This window comes from Haematobia irritans, chromosome 5 (assembly GCF_050003625.1).
Source record: "Haematobia irritans isolate KBUSLIRL chromosome 5, ASM5000362v1, whole genome shotgun sequence".
Classification (NCBI taxonomy): domain Eukaryota; kingdom Metazoa; phylum Arthropoda; class Insecta; order Diptera; family Muscidae; genus Haematobia; species Haematobia irritans.
In genome coordinates this window covers 136473628-136499828 of record NC_134401.1, presented here as the reverse complement: position 1 = coordinate 136499828, position 26201 = coordinate 136473628, and the positions used below count along the sequence as shown (strand labels likewise).

Below are 26201 nucleotides of genomic sequence, written 5' to 3'. Positions count from 1 at the left end.
CATTTTTCTGACAAATACATTTCTACAGACACATTTTTGTGAGAAACACTTCTACAGAAACATTTTCGTGACAACCATTTTTCTGTTCAGACATTTTTCTAACAAAATTTCCTATAGCAATGCAATTTTGAAAAAAAATCCTATAACACCGCAATTTTGACAAAATTTCCTATAGCGACGAAATTTTGATACAATTCCCTACAGCAAAGGAATTTTGACAAAATTTTCTATAGAAATAAAATTTTGACAAAATTTTCTATAGAAATAAAATTTTGACAAAATTTTTTATAGAAATAAAATGTTGACCAAATTTTCTATAGAAAAAAAAATTTGATAAAATTTTCTATAGAAATAAAATTTTGACAAAATTTTCTATAGAAATAAAATTTTGACAAAATTTTCTATAGAAACACAATTTAGACAAAATTTTCTATAGAAATAAAATTTTGACAAAATTTTCTATAGAAATAAAATTTTGATAAAATTTTATATAGAAATACAATGTTGACAAAATTTTCTATAGAAAAAAAATTTTGACAAAATTTTCTATAGAAATAAAATTTTCACAAAATTTTCTATAGAAAAAAAAAAATTGAAAAAATTTCCTATAGGCATGAAATTTTAACAAAATTTCCTATAGGCATGAAATTTTAACAAAATTTCCTATAGCAACAAAATTTTGACAGAATTTCCTATAGAAATGAAATTTTGACAAAATTTCCTATAGCAACGAAATTTTGACAAATTTTTTTTATGTTAGAAATAAAATTTTGACAAAATTTTCTATAGAAATAAAATTTTGACAAAAATTTCTATAGAAATAAAATTTTGACAAATATTTTTTATAGAAATAAAATGTTGACAAAATTTTTTAAAGAAATAAAATTTTGACAAAATATTCTATAGAAATAAAGAGTTGACAAATTTTTCTATAGAAATAAAATTTTGACAAAATTTTCTATAGAAATAAAATTTTGATAAAATTTTCTACAGAAATAAATTTTTGTAAAAATTTTCTATAGAAATAAAATTTTGAGAAAATTTTCTATAGAAATAAAATTTTGAGAAAATTTCCTATAGAAATAAAATTTTCTATAGAAATACAATTTTGACAAAATTTTCAATAGAAATAAAATTTTGATAAAATTTTCAACAGAAATAAAAATTTGACAAAATTTTCTGTAGAAATAAAATTTTGACAAAATTTTCTATAGAAATAAAATTTTGACAAAATTTTCTATAGAAATAAAATTTTGACAAAATTTTCTATAGAAATAAAATTTTGACAAAATTTTCTATAGAAATAAAATTTTGACAAACTTTTCTATAGAAATAAAATTTTGACAAAATTTTCTATAGAAATAAAATGTTGATAAAATTTTCTATAGAAATAAAATTTTGACAAAATTTTTTATACAAGTAAAAATGGACAAAATTTTCTATAGAAATGAAATTTTGACAAAATTTTCTATAGAAATAAAATTTTGACAACATTTTCTATAGAAATATTTTCTATAGAAATGAAAAAATGTTGACAAAATTATCTATAGAAATAAAATTTTGACAAAATTTTCTATAGAAATAAAATGTTGACAAAATTATATATATATAATTTTGTCAACATAGAAATAAAATTTTGACAAAATTTTCTATAGAAATAAAATTTTGACAAAATTTTCTATAGAACTAAAATTTTGACAAAATTTTCTATAGAAATAAAATTTTGAGAAAATTTCCTATAGAAATAAAATTTTGATAAAATTTTCTATAGAAATAAAATTTTGACAAAATTTTCAATAGAAATAAAATTTTGACAAAATTTTCGATAGAAATAAAATTTTGACAAAATTTTCTGTAGAAATTAAATTTTGACAAAATTTTCTATAAAATAAAATTTTGACAAAATTTTCTATAGAAATAAAATTTTGACAAAATTTTCTATAGAAATAAAATTTTGACAAAATTTTCAGTAGAAATTAAATTTTGACAAAATTTTCTATAGAAATAAAATTTTGACTAAATTTTCTATAGAAATAAAATTTTGACAAAATTTTCTATAGAAATAAAATTTTGACAAAATTTTCTATAGAAATAAAATTTTGAAAAAATTTTCTATAGAAATAAAATTTTGATAAAATTTTCTATAGAAATAAAATTTTAACAAAATTTTCAATAGAAATAAAATTTTGATAAAATTTTCTATAGAAATAAAATTTTGACCAAATTTTTTATCGAAATAAAATTTTGACAAAATTTCCTATAGACATAAAATTTTAATAAAATTTCCTATAGCAACAAAATGTTGACAGAATCTCCTATAGAAATGAAATTTTGACAAAATTTCCTATAGCAACGAAATTTTGACAAAATTTTCTATAGAAATAAAATTTTCTATAGAAATAAAATTTTGACAAAATTTTCAATAGAAATAAAATTTTGATAAAATTTTTTATAGGAATAAAATTTGGACAAAATATTCTATAGAAATAAAATTTTGACAAAATTTTCTATAGAAATAACATTTTGACAAAATTTTCTATAGAAATAAAATTTTGACAAAATTTTCTATAGAAATAAAATTTTGACAAAATTTTCTATAGAAATAAAATTTTGACAAAATTTTCTATAGAAATAAAATTTTGACAAAATTTTCTATAGAAATAAAATTTTGACAAAATTTTCTATAGAAATAAAATTTTGACAAAATTTTCAATAGAAATAAAATATTGACAAAATTTTCTATACAAATAATATTTTAATAAAATTTTCTATAGAAATAAAATTTGGACAAACTTTTCTATAGAAATAAAATTTTGACAAAATTTTCTATAGAAATAAAATTTCGACAAAATTTTCTATAGAAATAAAATTTAAAAAAAAAAAAATTATATATAGAAAAAAAAAATTGACAAAATTTCCTATAGACATGAAATTTTAACAAAATTTCCTATAGCAACAAAATTTTAAAAGAATTTTCTATAGAAATAAAATTTTGACAAAATGTCCTATAGCAAAGAAATTTTTACAAAAATTGATAAACTTTCCTATAGCAGAGAATGTTTGACAAAATTTTTTATAGCAACGAAATTTTGACAAAATTTCCTATAGCAGAGAATGTGTGACAAACATTTTTATAGCAGAGAATGTGTGACAAACATTTTTATAGCAACGAAATTTCGACAAAATTTCCTATAGCAAAGAAATTTTGACACAATTTCCTATAGCAAAAAAAAGTTGACATAATTGCCTACAGCAAAGATAAATATTTTGACATTTTCCTATAGCAAAAAAATTTTGACAAAATTTTCTACAGAAATGAAAATTTTGACAAAATTTCCTATAGCAAAGAAATTTTGACAAAATTTCCTATAGATATGTTAGGTTAGGTTAGGTGGCAGCCCGATGTATCAGGCTCACTTAGACTATTCAGTCCATTGTGATACCACATTGGTGAACTTCTCTCTTATATTTTGTAAAAAAAAATACATTTAAAAGTTGTTACATAAAAAACTCTATATAAGAATGTTTGTAAAAAAAACAGTAAATAGCAATATTTTTATCAAAACCATCTTGAATAGCAAATTTTGGTCTGAAAAAAAAATTTTTTGCGAAAAATTGTTATGGCCAAAATTTATCAATTGAAGTGTTTCTGGCAAGAATCTTCCCATACATTTGTTTTCTATATAAAAAATTTTGTATTTTTCTATGGCAGTATGATTATACCATAAAATTTTCTTTAACAGATTTTTATAACATGGCTTTACAGCAAAATGTTTGTGACAAACACACAATTTTGATATAAAAGTGTTTTCTATATTCTCTCTTCAATTGATTTGCCAAATATTTTGCAATCATTTGAAAATGTCAATTTTATTGCAGAAATTCCATTAAAGTTTGTTGGGGGCGGACAACAAATACACCAAACTGTCGATGGTGAGATAATAAAGTTTGAATAAAATATAATGGTATCACGTTTCTAGCTGATGGAACACGTTTTTTACTTGTTTGCTTGTTTTTTTTTCTCTCAAACCTATTCATGTAGATACGTATAGAAAAATTAGGTTTTTATGGACAGTGGTCATATGGCCTTTAGGGAAAACGTTGTCTCAAATTAAATGGTAAAGAGTTTTATGACAAAATACCTCTAAAGCTGAAATTTAGAAAAAAAAACACACACACACAAAACGTACTATATGATGAATGATAGCATTTTACTTTAAATAATAGAATAAAATTAATTTGTGATTTATTCAGATTTAAAATCTGATAAGCAAAATCAGTAATAGACAAATAGATTTTTTTTTGGAAACAATCATGAGTGTTTGCTACCAGCTCTGGCTCGGAAAGATTCCCCTTTTTTCTAAACTTCACCATTAAATATTCGGCCTTTAAGTTTTTTAGTGAATACAGGCGAATTCTGTATGTGTGTTTTTTATTGTTTGACCTCATATGGTTTTCACAGAGTTGGCACTTATTTTCCTTTGGCATTTCGTCCCTGCTCGGGTGCCATTTATAGCGTGGTTTTATACGAGAGAGGTAAACGTGTTCAATTTCAACGTTTCCTTAAGATCTAACTAAAACTTTCGGAATAAGAAAATAAGTGTTTATCTTTGTCTCTTACATACACACTCTCAACTATACGAATCACAATTAATTCAGTAACTTTTCCTTCTCTCGCTCTCTCTCTCTGCCTTCTGTTTCTAAAGGGTGATTTGTTAAGAGCTTGATAACTTTTTTTTTTTAAAAAACGCATAAAATTTGCAAAATCTCATCGGTTCTTTATTTGAAACGTTAGATTGGTCCATGACATTTACTTTTTGAAGATAATTTCATTTAAATGTTGACCGCGGCTGCGTCTTAGGTGGTCCATTCGGAAAGTCCAATTTTGGGCAACTTTTTCGAGCATTTCGGCCGGAATAGCCCGAATTTCTTCGGAAATGTTGTCTTCCAAAGCTGGAATAGTTGCTGTCTTATTTCTGTAGACTTTAGACTTGACGTAGCCCCACAAAAAATAGTCTAAAGGCGTCAAATCGCATGATCTTGGTGGCCAACTTACCGGTCCATTTCTTGAGATGAATTGTTCTCCGAAGTTTTCCCTCAAAATGGCCATAGAATCGCGAGCTGTGTGGCATGTAGCGCCATCTTGTTGAAACCACATGTCAACCAAGTTCAGTTCTTCCATTTTTGGCAACAAAAAGTTTGTTAGCATCGAACGATAGCGATCGCCATTCACCGTAACGTTGCGTCCAACAGCATCTTTGAAAAAATACGGTCCAATGATTCCACCAGTGTACAAACCACACCAAACAGTGCATTTTTCGGGATGCATGGGCAGTTCTTGAACGGCTTCTGGTTGCTCTTCACTCCAAATGCGGCAATTTTGCTTATTCACGTAGCCATTCAACCAGAAATGAGCCTCATCGCTGAACAAAATTTGTCGATAAAAAAGCGGATTTTCTGCCAACTTTTCTAGGGCCCATTCACTGAAAATTCGACGTTGTGGCTCGTTAGTAAGTCTATTCATGATGAAATGTCAAAGCATACTGAGCATCTTTCTCTTTGACACCATGTCTGAAATCCCACGTGATCTGTCAAATACTAATGCATGAAAATCCTAACCTCAAAAGAATCACCCTTTATGTTGTATTCACCCTTGTTTTCAATTTCAATTATCCATAAATATTTCATAACATAGCTCCTGCATAAAATTAAATATGAATTTCATTTATGGACTAAATGGTCAAGGGTCAAGCCAATCATAATCTCTTGGGCAATAAGATATGGTGGTGACCTACAAAACTCTTTCTGAGTTTCGAGTCGATGAAATATAATATGATACAATGAATATAATATGATAATCCAAAACTGAAACACTGAAAACCATATTGCACACTGGGAAAAATTTCCCAGAGCAAAAAAAATCCAAAAATTTCTTATAGCAAAGCATTTTTGAAAAACAAATTAAAAACAAATATTTATTGACAAAATTTGCTATACCAAAAAAATTTTCTATTGCAAAGAAATTTGGAAAAAAAAATCCTATAACAAAAAAAAGTTAGCAAAATGTCCTAAAGCAAATAAATTTTTATAAAATTTTTGAACAAACAGAAATTTTGACAAAATTTTCAAGGGCGATGAAATTTTAACTAGATTTCCTACTGAAAAAAAAAATAATTGACGAAATTCCCTTTACCAACGCAACTGTATAACAAATTTCCTAACGCAACGAAATTTTGGCAAAATTTCTTAGAGCAACGAAATTTTGAAAAGAAAGAAATTTTGGAAAAAAATATATAACAACAAAATTTATCAAATTTTCCTGTTACAAAAAATTTTCACATAATTGCCAATAGCAAAGAAATTTCGACAACGTTTCCTTCATAGCAAAGCAATTTTGACAAAATTTCCCATATATAGGAAATGGGATATTCTGTATGAATTACCACTCAATTAATTTTTCTATTTTGAAAATGTATTACTATTGGTCATAGTCATTAGATCCACTTTGATTTAATTTAAATCTAATATATAAATAGAGAAGCTAGATATAAAATTGAATATGACTTGAATCATATCCATATTCATCTTCTATAGAGATAAAATTTTGAGAAAATTTTCTATAGAGATAAAATTTTCAGAAAATTTTCTATAGAAATAGAATTTTGACAAAATTTTCTATAGAAATAAAATGACAAAATTTTCTATAGAAATAAAATTTTAAAAAAAGTTTCTATATAGAAATAAAATTTTGACAGAATTTTCTATAGAAATATTTTCTATAGAAATAAAATGACAGAATTTTCTATAGAAATAATATGACAAAATTTTCTATAGAAATAAAATTTTTCAAAAATGTTCTATAGAAATAACGTTTTTCAAAAATTTTCTATAAAAATAAAATTTTGTCAAAAATTTTCTATAGGAATAACATTTTGACAGAACTTTCTATAGAAATAATATTTTGACAAAATAAATGCTTTTTCTATAAAAATTTTGACCGCACATAAATGATGAAAAACTTCTCAATGGCGAAGAAATGTTAACAAAATTTCCTACAGAAAAAAATTTACGAAATTTCCTTTACCAACAAAACCCTATAAAGGGTGATACGGTCAAAATTTGGTCAAGGGAAAACGCGTGTAAATCGGTGAAATCGTTTATTTAAAAAATCAAATTAAATTTCTTTTTCAAGTTCAATTAGTATAAAATTCAGGAAAAATATTCAGTTAGGCTTTCGCTTTTCCAAATCCGAATTGCCGGGTCTCACGCTTGACACCTGCCATCAGATTTTGTACAGCCACCTTGTCCACCTTCTTGGCCGCAGAAAGCCAGTTTGCCTTGAACTGCTGCTCGTCCTTAGCAGTTTTTTTGGTCTTCTTTAGGTTCCGCTTGACAATAGCCCAGTATTTCTCAATTGGGCGGAGCTCTGGCGTGTTGGGAGGGTTCTTGTCCTTGGGAACCACCTGCACGTTGTTGGCGGCGTACCACTCCATGGCCTTTTTACCGTAATGGCAAGATGCCAAATCCGGCCAAAACAGTACGGAACAACCGTGTTTCTTCAGTAAAGGCAGCAGACGTTTATTTTAACACTCTTTCACGTAAATTTCTTGGTTGACAGTCCCGGAAGCTATGAAAATGCTGCTTTTCAAGCCACAGGTACAGATAGCTTGCCAAACCAGATATTTCTTTGCGAACTTTGACAGTTTTATGTGCTTGAAAATATCTGCTACCTTTCCCCTTCCTTTTGCCGTATAAAACTCCTGTCCCGTAAGCTGCTTGTAGTCGGCTTTGACGTAGGTTTCGTCGTCCATTACCACGCAGTCAAACTTCGTCAGCATCGTCGTGTACAGCCTCCGGGATCGCGCTTTGGCCGTCGTATTTTGTTTATCATCGCGATTTGGAGTCACTACCTTCTTGTAAGTCGATAGTCCGGCTCGTTTTTTGGCTCGATGCACGGTTGTAGACGATACACCCAGCTTATTTGCGGCATCTCAGAGAGAGAGGTTAGGGTTTCGCTTGAAACTACCGGCAACTCTCTTTGTCGTCTCAGCGGCTTCCGGTTTTCGATTTCCCCCCGATCCATACTTCCTGGCTGTCGACAAACGTTCCCCAAACACTTTAATTACATTTGTAACGGTTGATTTGGCAACTTTTAGCGATTTTGCCAGCTTTGCGTGCGAGTAGCTCGGATTTTCGCGATGCGCGAGCAAAATTTTGATACGCTGCTCTTCTTGCTTGGACGGCATTTTTACAACTGAAGAGTGAATTCCAAAATCAAAATAGGAGCAACATTCTACACACACACACCTTCAAAATGAGGGGTGTTCAGGTTTTTTAAATGCAAAATTGAAAGAAATACGTCAAGTTTATATTGACCAAATTTTGACCGTATCACCCTTTAACAAATTTCCTAACACAACGAAATTTTGACAAACTTTCCCGTAGCAAGGAAATATTGACAAATTTTCCTTTATAGCATAGTAATTTTGTCAAAATTTCCTTTACAGCAATGAAAATTTCTTATAACAAGAAGTATTGACAAAATTTCCTATAACAAAGAAGTATTGACAAAATTTCCTATAGCAAAGTCATTTTTTAAAAAATTTCTTATAATAACGAAATATTGACAAAATTCCCTAAATTTTTACAAAATTGCCTATAGCAATGAGATTTTAAAAAAATTTCCTAAAGCAAAAACATTTTGACAAAATTTCCTATAGCAAAGAAATTTTGACAAAATTTTCTATAGCAAAGAAATTTTGACAAAATTTCCTTTACATCAAAGAAATTCTGACACAATTCCCGATAGTAAAGAAATTTTGACGAAATTTCCTATAGGAAAGAATTATTGACAACGTTTCCTACAGCAAAGAAATTTTCTTAAAATTTTCTAGCAAAGAATTTTGAGAAAATTTTCCATAGCAAAGACATAATGACAAAATTTCTTATAGCAACGAAATTTTAAGAAAACTTCCTATCGGAATGAAATTTTAACAAATTCTAATACGAGCCTATAGGACAAAGAAAATTTCCTATATCAAACAAATTTTGACAAAATTTCCTATAGCAAAGAAATTTTGACAAAATTAGCTATAGTAACGAAATCTTGAAAAAATTTCCTATAGTAAAGATATTTTGACAAAATTGTCTATAGCAAAGAAATTTTGACAAAATTTTCTTTACATCAAAGAAATTATGACAAAATTTCCTATAGCAAAGAATTATTGACAACATTTCCTACAGCAAGGAATTATTGACAACATTTCATACAGCAAAGAAATTTTCTTAAAATTTTCTAGCAAAGAATTTTGAGAAAATTTTCCATAGCAAAGACATAATGACAAAATTTCTTATAGCAACGAAATTTTAAGAAAACTTCCTATCGGAATGAAATTTTGACAAATTCTAATACGAGCCTATTAAGAAGATTAAGGAATTTGGATTATTAAATTATTGGAATGAAAATGCCAGATACCACTCGCACAAGCCTAACTATACATATGTGTTAACAAAATTTCCTAGAGCATCGAAATTTTCTATAATAAAGAAATATTGACAAAATTGTCTATAGCAAAAAAAATGCTCATACAATTTTCAACAGCAAAGAAATTTTGATAAAATTTTCCATAACAAAGAAATTTTCATAAAATTTTCTAAAGCAAAGAAATTTTCTTAAAATTTCCCATAGCAGAGAAATTTTGAAAAAATTTCCTTTAGCAAAAAAATTTTCATAAAATTTCATATAGTGAAAAATATTCGACAAAATATTGAAAACGTTTTGACAAAATTTCCCATAACAAAGAAATTTTGACAAAATTTGCTATAAATTTGCAAAAAATTTTCTGTAATCAACGTTCATAAAATTTCCTATAACAAAGAAATTTTGACTAGAATTTTTATAGCATAGATATTAAAAAAATCCTATAACAACGAAATTTTAATAAAATTTCTTATAGCAACACATTTTAAAAAAATTTCCTTAAGCATGGAAATTTTGATGAAATCTCCTGCACATATGAAATTTTTACAAAACGCCCAATGGCAAAGAAATTTAAACAATAGTTCCTTTAGCAAAAAAAAAATTGGACAAAATTTGGCCAAGAAATTTTGACAAAATATTCTAAATATTTTATTCTAGCAAAGATATTTGCATAAAATTTTCTATAGCAAAGAAATTTCGACAAAATTTTCTATAGCAACGAAATTTTGCCAAAATTTCCCATAGCAAAGACATTTCCATAAAATTTCCTATAGTGAAAAATGTTTGGCAAAATTTCCCATAGCAAAGAAATTTTGACAAAATTTTCTGTAGAAAAGAAATTATATGTTTTTGTGCTTGTTCAATCTTTATTCTTCAAATGAAAATTCTGTTTTTTTCGAGATTGAGATCTCAAGCTTTCAAGAACAGAAATTTTGACAAAATTTCATTTACATCAAAGAAATTCTGACAAAATTCCCTATAGTAAAGAAATTTTGACAAAATTTCCTATAGCAAAGAATTATTGACAACATTTCCTACAGCAAAGAAATTTTCTTAAAATTTTCTAGCAAAGAATTGTGAGAAAATTTTCCATAGCAAAGACATAATGACAAAATTTCTTATAGCAACGAAATTTTAAGAAAACTTTCTATCGGAGTAAAATTTTGACAAATTCTAACACGAGCCTGTAGGACAAAGAAAATTTCCTATAGCAAAGAAATTTTGACAAAATTTCCTATAGCAAACAAATTTTGACAAAATTTGCTATAGTAACGAAATCTTGAAAAAATTGTCTATAGCAAAGAAATTTTGACAAAATTTCCTTTACATCAAAGAATTTTGAGAAAATTTTCCATAGCAAAGACATAATGACAAAATTTCTTATAGCAACGAAATTTTAAGAAAACTTCCTATCGGAATGAAATTTTGACAAATTCTAATACGAGCCTATTAAGAAGATTAAGGAATTTGGATTATTAAATTATTGGAATGAAAATGCCAGATACCACTCGCACAAGCCTAACTATACATATATGTTAACAAAATTTCCTAGAGCATCGAAATTTTGACAAAATTTCTATAATAAAGAAATATTGACAAAATTGTCTATAGCAAAAAAAATGCTCATACAATTTTCAACAGCAAAGAAATTTTGATAAAATTTTCCATAACAAAGAAATTTTCATAAAATTTTCTAAAGCAAAGAAATTTTCTTAAAATTTCCTATAGCAGAGAAATTTTGACAAAATTTTCTATAGCAAAAAAATTTTTATAAAATTTCACATAAAAAAAAATTTTTATAAAATTTCACATAGTGAAAAATATTGAAAACGTTTTGAGAAAATTTCCCATAGCAAAGAAATTTTGACAAAATTTGGTATAAATTTGCAAAAAATTTTCTGTAATAAAGAAACGTTCATAAAATTTCCTATAACAAAGAAATTTTGACTAGAATTTTTATAGCATACACTAATAGAAAAAAATACGTTCCATAGTCGTGAACGGACGGCGTTCACGATGTCATGAACGGCATTCGTTTTTCTTTGGCCATGAAAAGTCTTAAAATAATCGTCAGACGTTATAATGGCAACTCCCTCGGTGGTGCAATGTGCTAAGGCGAATGTTAACGCGTATGGTGCAGAAAACACAGGTTCGAGTCACGCTAGCGGAAATCTTTTTTTAATTTTTTTTATAAAGTCGTAACCATAACGTTTTCAGATCATGAACCCTGGTTGTTGTTTTGACAACACATGGTGTCATTTTATCGTTGTCAGATTGACACCGCCTGTTCACAGTTTGACACCACATGTTTGTTGATTCACTTTCATGAACGAATCGTTTTGAAATGTGCACGCCGTTCATGATTTTTTCTATGAGTGTAGATATTAAAAAAATCCTATAACAACGAAATTTTAATAAAATTTCTTATAGAAACACATTTTAAAAAAATTTCCTTAAGCATGGAAATTTTGATAAAATCTCCTACACATATGAAATTTTTACAAAACGCCCAATGGCAAAGAAATTTAAACAATAGTTCCTTTAGAAAAAAAATTGGACAAAATTTGGCCAAGAAATTTTGACAAAATATTCTAAATATTTTATTCTAGCAATGATATTTTCATAAAATTTTCTATAGCAAAGAAATTTCGACAAAATTTTCTATAGCAACGAAATTTTGACAAAATTTCCCATAGCAAAGACATTTCCATAAAATTTCCTATAATGAAAAATGTTTGGCAAAATTTCCCATAGCAAAGAAATTTTGACAAAATTTTCTATAGAAAAGAAATTATATGTTTTTGTGCTTGTTCAATCTTTATTCTTCAAATGAAAATTCTATGTTTTTTTCGAGATTGAGATCTCAAGCTTTCAAGAACAGAAATTTTGACAAAATTTTCTTTAGCAAAGAAAAATTGGATAAAATGTCCTATAGCAAAGAAAAGTGCACAAAATTTGCTATAGCAAATTTTTATATGTGAAGCAATACTTTCATCTAGTCATCACTTGCCTCTCTAGCTTACATTAAATGAATAAACTTAATTTTGAGTAAAATTCTCATGTGTATCTCATATGTCTTGTAAATTATTCGATGACGACGACCTTCAACATTACATCACAGTTTATTCCCTGTGGGCGATGATGATAGTTTTGCTAAATGAAGCATTTAACTTTCACTTAAAGATTTGCCAGATGAGATTGTAAATATTTAATGTTCAAACTCACACACACACACTTGCAACCCATTCTTCGTAATATTCACATTCCGTAAATTAAGAAATTTTTGGCATGCCTACATGTTGTGGTCTGTATAGGGCAGAGGATAGAGGTAAATAGGAAAATCGGAATAGTGTAATAGCCCCATATGGCTCACATTCATTGAGTCGAGCAATTTTGGAAATATGTGTTGATGATCCTAAAAAATATGCAAACAAACAATTGAAGCTGTAGAATAAGGACACATTTTCAGTTTCATAGGAAAATTAACTACCCAATTGAGAATTGTTGATAATAGAAAACATTCATAATATAAAACAAGTATATACAGCACTAAGTTCGGCCGGGTCGAATCTTAAATACCCACCACCATGAACCAAATATTAGGATTTCCTTTGAAATTTCAGGAGGGCTTGAGGACTTGAGGACACTTCCCGAAGATAAATTTAAAAATTTCACCTATGAGGACTATATCAGATTCTGGGTTTATACGAACCATTTTTGTTTGAGTTTTAGAGGAATCATTAACATCTCTTGTAAGTGTGCAAGAAAATTATAAAATAACGTCTTGATTTGAAATCTTAAATCTGTAGAAGTAAAATCTGGAAATTTTACATTGAGTTTCAAGCAATTTCTACACCCTCCAGAAGTGAAGTCGGTCTATATGGAGGCATTATCAAATGGACCGATAAAAACTTAATCCGATACACGTTTTTGTGAGCCTAAAATACCAGAATATTTACAATTTCAGGCAAATCAGATAAAAACTACGGTTTCTAGAAACCCAACGAGTTAAATCGGGAGATCGTTCTTATGGGGGCTATACTAAAATATGGACCGATACTCACCGTTTTCGGCACACCTCTTTATGACCCGAAAATACCTCTAGATTTCCAATTTCTGGCAAATAGGATAAAAACTTCGGATTCTAGAAGCCCAAGAAGTAAAATCGGGAAATCGGTCTATATGGGGGCTATACCAAAATATGGACCGACACTCACCATTTTCGGCACACCTCTTTATGGTCCTAAAATACCTCTAGATTTCCAATTTCAGACAAATTTGATAAAAACTACGGTTTCTATAAGCCCAAGACCCCAAATTGGGACCATACCAAAACATGGACCGATACTCACAATTTTTGGCACACGTATTTGTGGTCCTACAATACCTCTAGATTTCCAATTTCAGGTAAATTGAATAAAAACTACGGTTTCTATAAGCCCAAGAAGTAAAATCGGGAGATCGGTCTATATGGGGGCTATATCAAAATATGGACCGATACTCAAAATTTTTGGCACACGTATTTGTGGTCCTACAATACCTCTAGATTTCCAATTTCAGGTAAATTGAATAAAAACTGCGGTTTCTATAAGCCCAAGAAGTAAAATCGGGATATCGGTCTATATGGGGGCTATACCAAGACATGGACCGATACTCACCATTTTTGGCACACCTCTTTATGGTAAAAAAATACCTCTAGATTTCAAATTTCAGGCAAATTGGATAAAAACTACGATTTCTATAAGCCCAAGACCCCAAATCGGGAGGTCGGTTTATATGGGAACTATATCAAAACCTGGACCGATATAGCCCATCTTCGAACTTGACCTGCCTGCAGACAAAAGACGAGCTTGTGCAAAATTTCAGCATGATTGCTTCATTATTGAAGACTGTAGCGTGATTACAACAGACAGACAGACAGACAGACAGACGGACATCGTTATATCGTCTTAGAATTTCTCCCTGATCAAGAATATATATATATACTTTATATAGTCGGAAATCGATATTTCGATGTGTTACAAACGGAATGACAAACTTATTATACCCCCGTCACCATTCTATGGTGGTGGGTATAAAAATAATTGACTAACTTCATTTCAATTGGAAATTTTTCCAAGATTTTTTTGCTATAGGAAATTTTGTCAAAATTTCTTTGTTATAGGAAATTTTGTTAATTTTTTTTTTGCTATAGGAAATTTTCTTAAAATTTCTTTCAAAGTACAAATGACAAAATTGCCATAATTTCTTAGCTACCCAGCAAAAACTGGGTAAGCACTAGTCATTCTTGCAGTAATGCCGGTAATCAAAAACTTACTACTTGTGGTATTACCCGGGATTAAAAAATAATAACTTACCTGTGTAGACCAAAAGTGATTCCTTTCATTAATACCAGTAATTAAAATCATATCTTGAGGTCCGGGTTCGAATCCTGCTGAGACTCTATTTTGTTTTTATTATTCGTATTAAATATTAATTAATTAATTTTTTGTTGAAAATTTCCCTTTTTTGACATTTTTTTAAACAAAATAACCTCTACAGCGATTGTGGGCACCGTTAATAGTAGCGAAAATTACATTCCAGAAAACATATTAATTTATAATGCCAATAAAATATAGGGTATATTTTCTTAAGTTGTAAAGTACATCATTTATATTGCAAAATTACATCTTTGAATAAATCCATGCCGTGGAGTAGGGTATAGTGTGTTGGATTACAAAACAACAGGTCTGAGCAGTGTTGCCAGGTGATTTTTGATTCTTCCCCCAAATCTTAAGAAAAAAACCCCTAAATTGGTCTAGACTTTTTTCAAAAACCCCCAAAAAAATTTAAGAATGTTAATAAGTCAAAAAGGTGTCCCAAATTTCGTTAAAAAATCCTGCAGTGATACACTTTACAAATTAAATTTAACACAAATATATACTGAAAGATTTTTTTTTTCTGAAGAACAAATTTTCTTTTGAAGTAAATAAAAATCAGTAGATAACATCATTATACCACTTTTCACAAATTCGGGATTATTTGTCTAAAATTTCGTTCCTGAGGAAAGTAATTTTTCTATGGGTATAATAATACAAAATGTATATCAATATAAAGAGCAGACAAAACAATATAATTCAATGTACAAATCTTTCAAATCAAATTAATTAAAACAACGGCTTATAAAGTACAAATAATAGAAATAAAAAATAAACAAAAATTAAAGTTCAGTAAATATATACATTATTCGCCAAAATTGTAGGCGTGAAATTATGAGACCAATAATTTAATGTTACAATACCAGTTCTTAATTTGTTTTTAATTGTATCAAATATTAAAAATGCCCCTTCAACAGATGCGTTTAAAACAGAATGTCATTGCTTACTTGCTTGTATTTAAGAACATGGGTTGACTTCCCTCATTGGTTTTTTTTTCAAAATTCATGCCAGAATTGTTCCAAATTTTGTTGAGAATTGCTCCACTTTATAGGATCTAAAATAATGTTTTACCCCCAAAAATCCCCCCAAATAAATGTTAACCCTAAAAATCCCCCTAAACGTGTAAAAAACCCCTAAATTTGGGGGGAAACCCCCAACCTGGCAACACTGGGTCTGAGTTCGATCCCTCCTGGCGTCATAGAGATTTTCAAAGTACAAATCGTACCATAAATATAAACAGAGGGAGAGAAAGGGACCGAGAATAAGAGAGAATAAAATGCTCTGGGAAGTTTTGAAAATTGCTTCTTTATAGGACACTCTGTCAAAAATTATATCTATAGGAAACTTTGTCAAAATTTCATTGCTATAGGAGATTTTGCCACAATTTTATTGGTATAGGAAATTTTATCAAAATTTCTTTGCTATAGGAAATTTTGTCAAAATTTCTTTGTTATAGGAAATTTTGTCAAAATTTCTTTGTTATAGGAAATTTTGTCATAAATTCTTAGCTATAGGAAATTTTTTCAAAATTTCTTTGTATATAGGAAATTTCGTCAAAATTTCTTTGTATATTGGAAATTTTGTCAAAATTTCGTTGCTTTAGGAAATTTTCTCAAAATTTCTTTGCTTTAGGAAATTTTCTCAAAATTTCTTTGGTATAGGAATTTGTTCGAAATTTCTTTGCTTTAGGAAATTTTGTCAACATTTTTTGCTATAGGATTTTTTTTTCAAAATTTTATTTCACTACGAAAATGTGTTAGAATTTTTGCTTTTATACAACATTTTTTATAGGAATTTTTTCAAAATTTTATTTCAGTGCGAAATTGCGTCAAATTTTGTGTTTGCTATAGGAAATTTTTTCAACATTTTTTTGCTCTAGGAAATTTTGTGAAAATTGCTTCGTGATAGTATCTATAGGAAATTTGTCAAAACTTCATTGTTATTTTTGTCAATTTTTTTGCTATCAGAAACTTTGTCAAAATTTTTTTTCTATAGAAAATTTCGGCAAAATTTCATTGCTATAGGAAATTTTGGCAACATTTTTTGCTATAGGATTTTTTTTTCAAAATTTTATTTCACTACGAAATTTTGTTAGAATTTTTGCTTTTATACAAGAAATTTTGGAAAATTTTTTCTATAGGAAATTTTGTCAAAGTTTGGTTATATAATAAATTTTCGCAAAATTTCCTTGCTATAGGAAATTTTGTCAAAATTTCATTATTTTAGGAAATTTTTGTCAAAATTTCTTTGCTATAGGAAATGTTGTCAAAATTTCGTTGCTATAAGAAACTCTGTCAACATTTCTTTGGTTTATGAGTGAAAAATTCTTTTCTAAAGAAATGTTGCCAAATTTTCTTTGCTATAGGAAATTTTTTCAAAATTTCTTTGCTTTAGGAAATTTTGTCAACATTTTTTTATAGGAATTTTTTCAAAATTTTATTTCAGTGCGAAATTGCGTCAAATCTTGTGTTTGCTATAGGAAATTTTTTCAAAATTTCTTTGCTCTAGGAAATTTTGTGAAAATTGCTTCGTGATAGTATCTATAGGAAATTTGTCAAAATCTCATTGTTATAAGAAAATTATGTCAAAATGTTATTGCTATCGGAAATTTTGTCAATTTTTTTTTTTTTGCTATCAGAAACTTTGTCAAAATTTTTTCTATAGAAAATTTCGCCAAAATGTCATTGCTATAGGAAATTTTGTCAACATTTTTTGCTATAGGATTTTTTTAAAAATTTTATTTCACTACGAAATTGTGTCAGAATTTTTGTTTTTATACAAGAAATTTTGTTAAAATTTCTTTGCAATAGGAAATTTTGTCAAAGTTTGTTTATATATAATAAATTTTCCGAAAATTTCCTTGCTATAGGAAATTTTGTCAAAATTTCATTATTTTAGGAAAATTAAGTTTAAATTTCTTTGCTATAGGAAGTTTTGTTAGAATTTCATTTCTATAGGAGATGTTGTCAAAATTTCGTTGCTATAGAAAATTTTGTCAAAATTTCGTTGCTATAGGAAATTAAGTTTAAATTTCTTTGCTATAGGAAATTAAGTTTAAATTTCTTTGCTATAGGAAATTTTGTTAAAATTTCATTTCCATGGGAGATGTTGGCACAATTTCGTTGCTATAGAAAATTTTGTCAAAATTTCTTTGCCGTAGGAAATTTTGTCAAAATTTCTTTGCTATAGGAAATTTTGTCATAATTACTTAGCTATAGGAAATTTCGTCAAAATTTTTTTTGCTTTGGAAATTTTGTCAAAATTTCTTTGCTACAGAGAATTTCGTCAAAACTACATTTCTATAGGAAATTGTCTCAAAATTTCTTTGCTTTAGGAAATTTTGTCAACATTTTTTTATAGGAATTTTTTCAAAATTTTATTTCAGTGCGAAATTGCGTCAAATCTTGTGTTTGCTATAGGAAATTTTTTCAAAATTTCTTTGCTCTAGGAATTTTTGTGAAAATTGCTTCGTGATAGTATCTATAGGAAATTTGTCAAAATCTCATTGTTATAAGAAAATTGTGTCAAAATGTTATTGCTATCGGAAATTTTGTCAATTTTTTTTTTTGCTATCAGAAACTTTGTCAAAATTTTTTTCTATAGAAAATTTCGCCAAAATTTCATTGCTATAGGAAATTTTGTCAAAATTGCATTGCTGTAGGAAATTTTGTCAAAATTTCATTGCTATAGGAAATTTTTTTAAAATTTCATTGCTATAAGAAATTTTATGAACATTTCATTGCTATAGGAAATTTTGTCAAAACTTTGTGTCTATAGGAATCTTTGTCAAAATTTTATTGCTATAAGAAAATTTTGCCAAAATGTTATTGCTATCGGAAATTTTGTCAGATTTTTTGCTATCAAAAACTTTGTCAAAATTTCTTTGGTATAGAAAATTTTTGTGAAATTTTTTTCTATAGGAAATTTTGTCCAAATTTCTTTGCTATTGGAAATTTTGTCATAATTTCTTAGCTATACGAAATTTCGCCAAATTTCTTAGTTATACGAAATTTCGTCAAAATTTCATTGTTATAGGAAATTTTGTCAAAACTTATTAACTAAACGAAATTTTGTCAATATTTTCTTGTTTGCATTTGGATTTTTTGGATCTATAGGAATAGTCAAAATGTGTGTATAAATTTAATTTCTATATGATATGCCATTTTATTCATGACCTCTTCAAATAAATAAACATTCTGGCCTTTCAAACAATCGTACACTGCTTCGATATGTAAGGCCACCAACAAATAAGGTCGTATGTAGATACATACATCATGAGAATATTCCTGAAATCCCTTGACAAAAAAGGGAAGGGGGAGGATACAAAGACAAATATGTAATCTAAACGTTCATGCATACCCCATTCACATTTATATCGGAAGATCAACATTGAGCCCTTAGGAAAGTAAATGGAAATCCCATGTTTGCACTTAATGTCAAGTTGTGACATTAAATACCAAGACTCCCACACTCTCCGGTTCTATCTTCTTCACAGCAAGCAAAACAAAAAAAGACGAGGCAGAAAATATGCTCCGTGTCGGATGGTGTGCGTATGGATGTAATACTCACGTTTCATGGTGCCACAAACCACTTTCATTTCCTTCTTTGACTACTTGACTGGTTGTCGAACTTTAACGACAAACGGGAATCAAGGCTTTGCGGCGAAATGTTCAAATGCCTGTACGAAATGCGAATCTCTTCATGGAATACCAAATTCCAAATGTGAAAAGAATATACGACGACACTTGGCATAGAGTGTGCATTAGATCCTTGAAATTGAAAGAAAGGAAATAGAAACGTAGACCCACTTAGCATGGAGCGGAGGTGGGCCAGTAGTGAATAAGGAACACATATATGACCATTTGATTGCTATATTGGTATTTACGAAACTAAAGTGCTTCTCTTCCTTCGACCATAAATAGTCACCATTGTCATTCACTATTATTTGCCCCTGAGGAAATACAAGGTTAAATATGATACCAAAAACATCATCTTTGCAAGGACTCAGACCTGTATTAAATAATAGCTAAAATATCTAAAATGTATATTTAGGCTGTCATTTTATTTGATGTCTCTTTGAATGACATGTGTATTGTGGCCATATATAGGAAATGGGATATTCTGTATGAATTACCACTCAATTAATTTTGCTATTTTGAAACTGTATTACTATTTGCTATAGTTATTAGATCCACTTTGATTTAATTTAAATCTTATATATAAATAGAGAAGCTAGACATAAATCCGAATATGGCTTGAATCAAGTTCACAAAATTTTCTATAGAGATAGAATTTTGACAAAATTTTCAATGGAGATAGAATTTTGACAAAATTTTCAATGGAGATAGAATTTTGACAAAATTTTCTATAGAGATAAAATTTTGAGAAAATTTTCTATTGAAATATAATTTTGACACCACTTTCTATAGAGATAAAATTTTGACAAAATTGTCTATAAAAATAAAACTTTGACAATTATTTTTTTAACCAAAAAATTTTGACAACATTTTCTATAGAGCTAGAAATTTTGACAAAACTTTCTATAAAGATAAAATTTTGACAAAATTTTCTATAGAGCTAAAAATTTTGACAAAATTTTCTATTGAGCTAAAAATATTGATAAAATTTTCTATATATAAAACTTTTGACAAAACTTTCTATAGTGCAAAAATTGTTGGCAACATTTTTATAGAGCTAAAAATTTTGACAAAACTTTCTATAAAGATAAGATTTTGACAAAATTTCTGCAGAGCTAAAAATTTTGACAAAATTTTCTATAGAAATAAAATATTCACAAAATTCTCTGTAGAAATAAAATTTTGACAAAATTTTCTATAGAAATAAAATTTTGAAAAGATTTTCTATAGAAATAAAATTTTGACAAAATTTTCTATTGAGCGAAAAAATTTGGTAAACGTTTCTATAGAGCTAACAATTTTGACAACATTTTCTACAGAACTAACAATTTTGACAACATTTTCTATAGAACTAACAATTTTGACAACATTTTCTATAGAACTAAAAATTTTGACAAAATTTTCGATAGAGCTAAAAATTTTGACAAAATTTTCTATAGAGACAAATTTTTGACAAAATTTTCTATAGGGCTAAAGATTTTGACAAAATTTTCTATAGAGCTAAAAAATTTGACAAAATTTTCTATAGAGCTAAATATGTTGACAAAATTTTCAATAAAGCTAAAAATTTTGTCAAAATTTTCTATAGAGCTAAAAATTTTGACAAAATTTTCTATAGAGCTAAAAATTTTGACAAAATTTTCGATAGAGCTAAAAATTTTGACAAAAGTTTCTATAGAGCTAAAAATTTTGGCAAAATTTTCTATAGATATAAAATTTTGATAAAATTTTCTATAGAGATACATTTTTGACAATATTTTCTATAGAAATAAAATTTTTACAAAATTTTCTATAGAGATAAAAATTTTGTCAAAATTTTCTATAGAGCTAAAAATTTTGACAAAATTTTCTATAGAGCTAAAAATTTTGACAAAATTTTCGATAGAGCTAAAAATTTTGACAAAAGTTTCTATAGAGCTAAAAATTTTGGCAAAATTTTCTATAGATATAAAATTTTGATAAAATTTTCTATAGAGATACATTTTTGACAATATTTTCTATAGAAATAAAATTTTTACAAAATTTTCTATAGAGATAAAATTTTGACAAAATTTTCTATAGAGCTAAAAATTTTGATAAAATTTTCTATAGAAATAAAATTTTGACAAAATTCTCTATTGAGCTAAAAATTTTGGTAAAGTTTTCTATAGAGCTACAAATTTTGGTAAACTTTTCTATAGAGCTAAAAATGTTGACAACATTTTCTATAGAACTAAAAATTTTGACAAAATTTTCGATAGAGCTGAAATTTTCTATAGACAAAATTTTCTATAGAGCTAAAAAATTTGCAAAATTTTCTATAGAGCTAAACATTTTGGCAAAATTTTCTATAGATATAAAATTTTGACAAAATTTTCTATAGGTATAAAATTTTGACAAAAGTTTCTATAGAGCTAAAAATTTTTCAAAATTTTCTATACAGATACAATTTTGACAAAATTTTCTATACAGATACAATTTTGAAAAAATTTTCTATAAAAATAAAATTTTTACAAAATTTTCTATAGAGATAAAATTTTGACAAAATTTTCTATAGAGACAAATTTTTGACAAAATTTTCTATAGGGCTAAAGATTTTGACAAAATTTTCTATAGAACTAAAAAATTTGACAAAATTTTCTATAGAGCTAAAAATTTTGTCAAAATTTTCTATAGAGCTACAAATTTTGTCAAAATTTTCTATAGAGCTAAAAATTTTGCCAAAATTTTCGATAGAGCTAAAAATTTTGATAAAATTTTCTATTGAGATAAAATTTTGACAAAATTTTCTATAGATATAAAATTTTGATAAAATTTTCTATAGAAATAAAATTTTTACAAAATTTTCTATAGAGTTAAAAATTTTGATAAAATTTTCTATAGAAATAAAATTTTGACAAAATTTTCTATTGAGCTAAATATTTTGGTAAAGTTTTATATAGAGATAACATTTTGACAAAATTTTTTGTAGAGATAAAATTTTGACAAAAGTTTCTATAGAGATACAATTTTGACCAAATTTTCTATAGAGATAAAATTTTGACAAAATTTTCTATAGAGATAAAATTTTGACAAAATTTTCTATGGAGATAAAATTTTTACAAATTTTCTATAGGAATAAAATTTTGACAAAAGTTTCTATAGAGATAAAATTTTGACAAAATTTTCTATACAGATAAAATTTTGACAAAATTTTCTATAGAGATAAAATTTTGACAAAATTTTCTATAGAAATGAAATTGTGACAAAATTTTCTATAGAGATAAAATTTTGACAAAATTTTCTATAAAGATAACATTTTGACAAAATTTTCTATAGAGCTAAAAATTTTCACAAACTTTCTATAAAGATAAAATTTTGACAAAAATTTCTATAGAGCTAAAAATTTTGACAAAATTTTCTATAAAGTTAAAAATTTTCACAAACTTTCTATAAAGATAAAATTTTTAAAATTTTGATAAAATTTTCGATAGATATACAATTTTGAGAAAATTTGTTGTAGAAGAGATAACATTTTAGAAAATTGTCTATAGAGATAAAATTTTGACAAAATTTTCTACAGAGATAAAATTTTGACAATCTTTTCGATAGAGAAAAAGTTTTGAGAAAATTTTCTATGGAGATACAATTTTGAGAAAAATTTCTAAAGAGATAAAATTTTGACAAAATTTTCTATAGAGATAAAATTTTGAAAAAAAAAATCTATGGAGATAAAACTTTGAAAAGAAAATTCTATGGAGAAAAAACATTACAAAATTTTCGGTAGAGATAAAATTTCGAGAAAATTTTCTATAGAAATAAAATTTCGAGAAAATTTTCTATAAAGATAAAATTTCGAGAAAATTTTCAAAACTTTTTATAAAGATAAAATGTTGAAATAATTTTCTAAAGAGCTAAAAATTTTCTAGAGATAAACTTTTGACAAAATATTCTATAGAGATAAAATTTTGAGAAAATTTTCTATAGAGATAAAATGTTGAAAAAAATTTCTATAGAGCTTAAAAAATTTTAACAAAACTTTCTATAGAGCCAACAATTTTGACAAAATGTTCTATGGAGCTAAAAATTTTGACAAAATTTTCTATAGAGCTAACAATTTTGACAAAATTGTGTATAGAGCTAAAAATTTTGACAAAATTTTCTATAGAGCTAAACAATTTGACAAAATTTTCTATAGAGATAAAATTTTGACCAAAATTTTCTACAGAGATAAAATTTTCTATAGAGATAAAATTTTTACAAAATTTTCTATATTGACAAAATTTTCCTGTCATTATTAATTTGCGCTCCCAATAAAAGAATCGGGTAAGGAAAGGATCCCAATTGTCAGCTGGATAATAAAAAGATAATGTTTTCAAATATTTGCCATCAACCCACGAAACCTTATGTTAACTTAAAGATTATCTTAGAAATCTTAAAGACATTTTGTTTTTTTGTTGAATTTTCCCATTGGGATATTATTTAGTTTATTCTTCTATACAAGTGTCTATGACAAACGTACATAGTTCTTTAACAACAAATTAAAAATTCTGTTACTAATTATTGGAACTGAAGTTTCCTTGGCAACAACTTTTCTTTAGTCTCGTAAATAATGGGTATCTTTATTACCATAACGAATTTAAAGTTTTCACCCAAAATGGGGTCACAGATCTTGTTTAGCTTCATTATACAAATAGGAAATGAATTGGAAGGAATGAGAAATGTAAGCCATAACGGGAATAATATCTGGCCACAAAGGTTGCTATAAAGGTGGCAAACCAAAGCAATTTGTGTGAGACTTTAACATCCTTTAATGATTACTCTTAGGTTGGCCAAGAAATAAAATGTGTCCTTATTATACTTTTACTCCGGATAAAATCCAATGAAATCCCAAAGAAACACATCAAGTTCAACCAAAGAAATCGCATGCTGATGATGACTTTGAGTAGGACTTGAGAATATTTCGAAGATTTTACTAATGATAATGATAAGCTATAATATCCCTAGAGATTTTTTATTGTTGTGTGTGTGTGTGACTATGGGTGTGTGGATGTGCGTGTTGTAGCCATTCCTGTAATGTTTCCTTCATCGTCTTTGAATTGTTTGCGTAAAGTTTTCTTTGGCAACAAAGTTGATACAGTTTTACGCTTTAACACTTCAGTTGTTAAATAAATTGACTAATTACTTCAGAGTATTCGTGGGGGGCAATGTCCCATAACATAAGGAACAAGGTTGGATCCACACCCCCTCCTCCCTGGCAAGCATAAAACAAACATAAAAAACAGGTAACACAACAAAAGATTGATAATTAGTTCAAAGAGTTCGCAAAAGACAAGAGCAGCTATAAAACAAGACACGGTAGACAATGGTAGTTAAAAGTTTTGAGTGGAAAGGATTTATCCACGTAAAGAATCCTTTCGAGGACATCCACCAACCCATTAACCCCATAAAAAATCACATTAGAAAACTTCAGGTAAAACAATAAAATTGAGATTAAGGAGGAGATTTATAAGGAGATCAAAGTCAAAAAGTAAATGGGGACATGTTAAAAAATCATTGGGAATATATACAGAGGGTGATCACGAATTGACCTCCTTTACGCTCTGGCCACACTTAGTTTAGGAGATATGAGCAAAATAACTTTTTCATATAAAAATTTTGATTTTTTCAGAATTTGTATGGAATTTTCGACTTTTTGATGGTAATCACAAATTAAGCTAAGGACGCTTAGTTTAGGAGATATGAGCAAAAGACGTTTTACTTATAAAAAAATATATTTTTTCAGTATTTAGATGGATTTTTCAATTCTTTTTAGAGTTATCACGTATTAAACTCATTTTTGCTCTAGGACTCTTAATTTAGGAGATATAAGCAAATTAAGTTTTTCATATGAAAGCTTCCATTATTTCAGGATTTGGATAGAATTTTCGATTTTTTTGTTTTGTGGGTGATCACGATTTAACCTCCTTTTCGCTCTAGGACGCCTAGTTTAGGAGATATGTGCAAAAGAAAATTTTCACATACAGTTTGGATTTTTTCAGGATTTGGATGGCATTTTCGATTTTTTGGGGTATGATTCACGGCTGCCACACGAGCCAAAAATAATCTACCAAAATTTGTAAACAATTTTAACGAAAAGCTACCAAATAAAAAAAATTTATTTTGAAGTTTTTGATTTCTATTTGTATTTCTATAAACATTTTGTCAATTTTTTTATAAAATATTTGGTCAAAATGTTTTTCTATAGAAAATTTTGTCAAAATTTTTTTTTATAGAATATTTTGTCAATTTTTTTTTAAAAGAAAACGTTGTCAAAATGTTATTTCTATAGAAAATTTTATCAAAATTTTATTTGTATAGAAAATTTTGTCAAAATTTTATCTCTATAGAAAATTTTGTCCAAAAGTTTGTCTCTAGAAAATTTTATCATAATTTTTAGATCTTTAGAAAATTTTGTCAATATTCTATCTTTATCAAATGTTTTGTCAGTTTTCTCGAAATTTTATCTTTACAGAAAATTTTGTCAAAATGTTATTTCTATAGAAAAGTTTATCAAATTTTTATTTCTAATGAAAATTTTGTCAAATTTTATTTCTATAGCAAATTTTGTCAAAATTTTATTTGTATAGAATTTTTTTTCAAAATTTTATTTCTATAGAAAATTTTGTGAAAATTTTATTTTTATATCTAGAAAATTTTATCATAATT

General features: G+C 27.1%; 1 protein-coding gene across 2 annotated transcripts in view; it reads left to right on the top strand.

Moving 5' to 3' along the window:
- The window catches only part of Dgk (diacyl glycerol kinase 1), a 372554-nt gene that overhangs the window by 332744 nt on the left and 13609 nt on the right, over nt 1–26201 (top strand). The window lies entirely within an intron of this gene.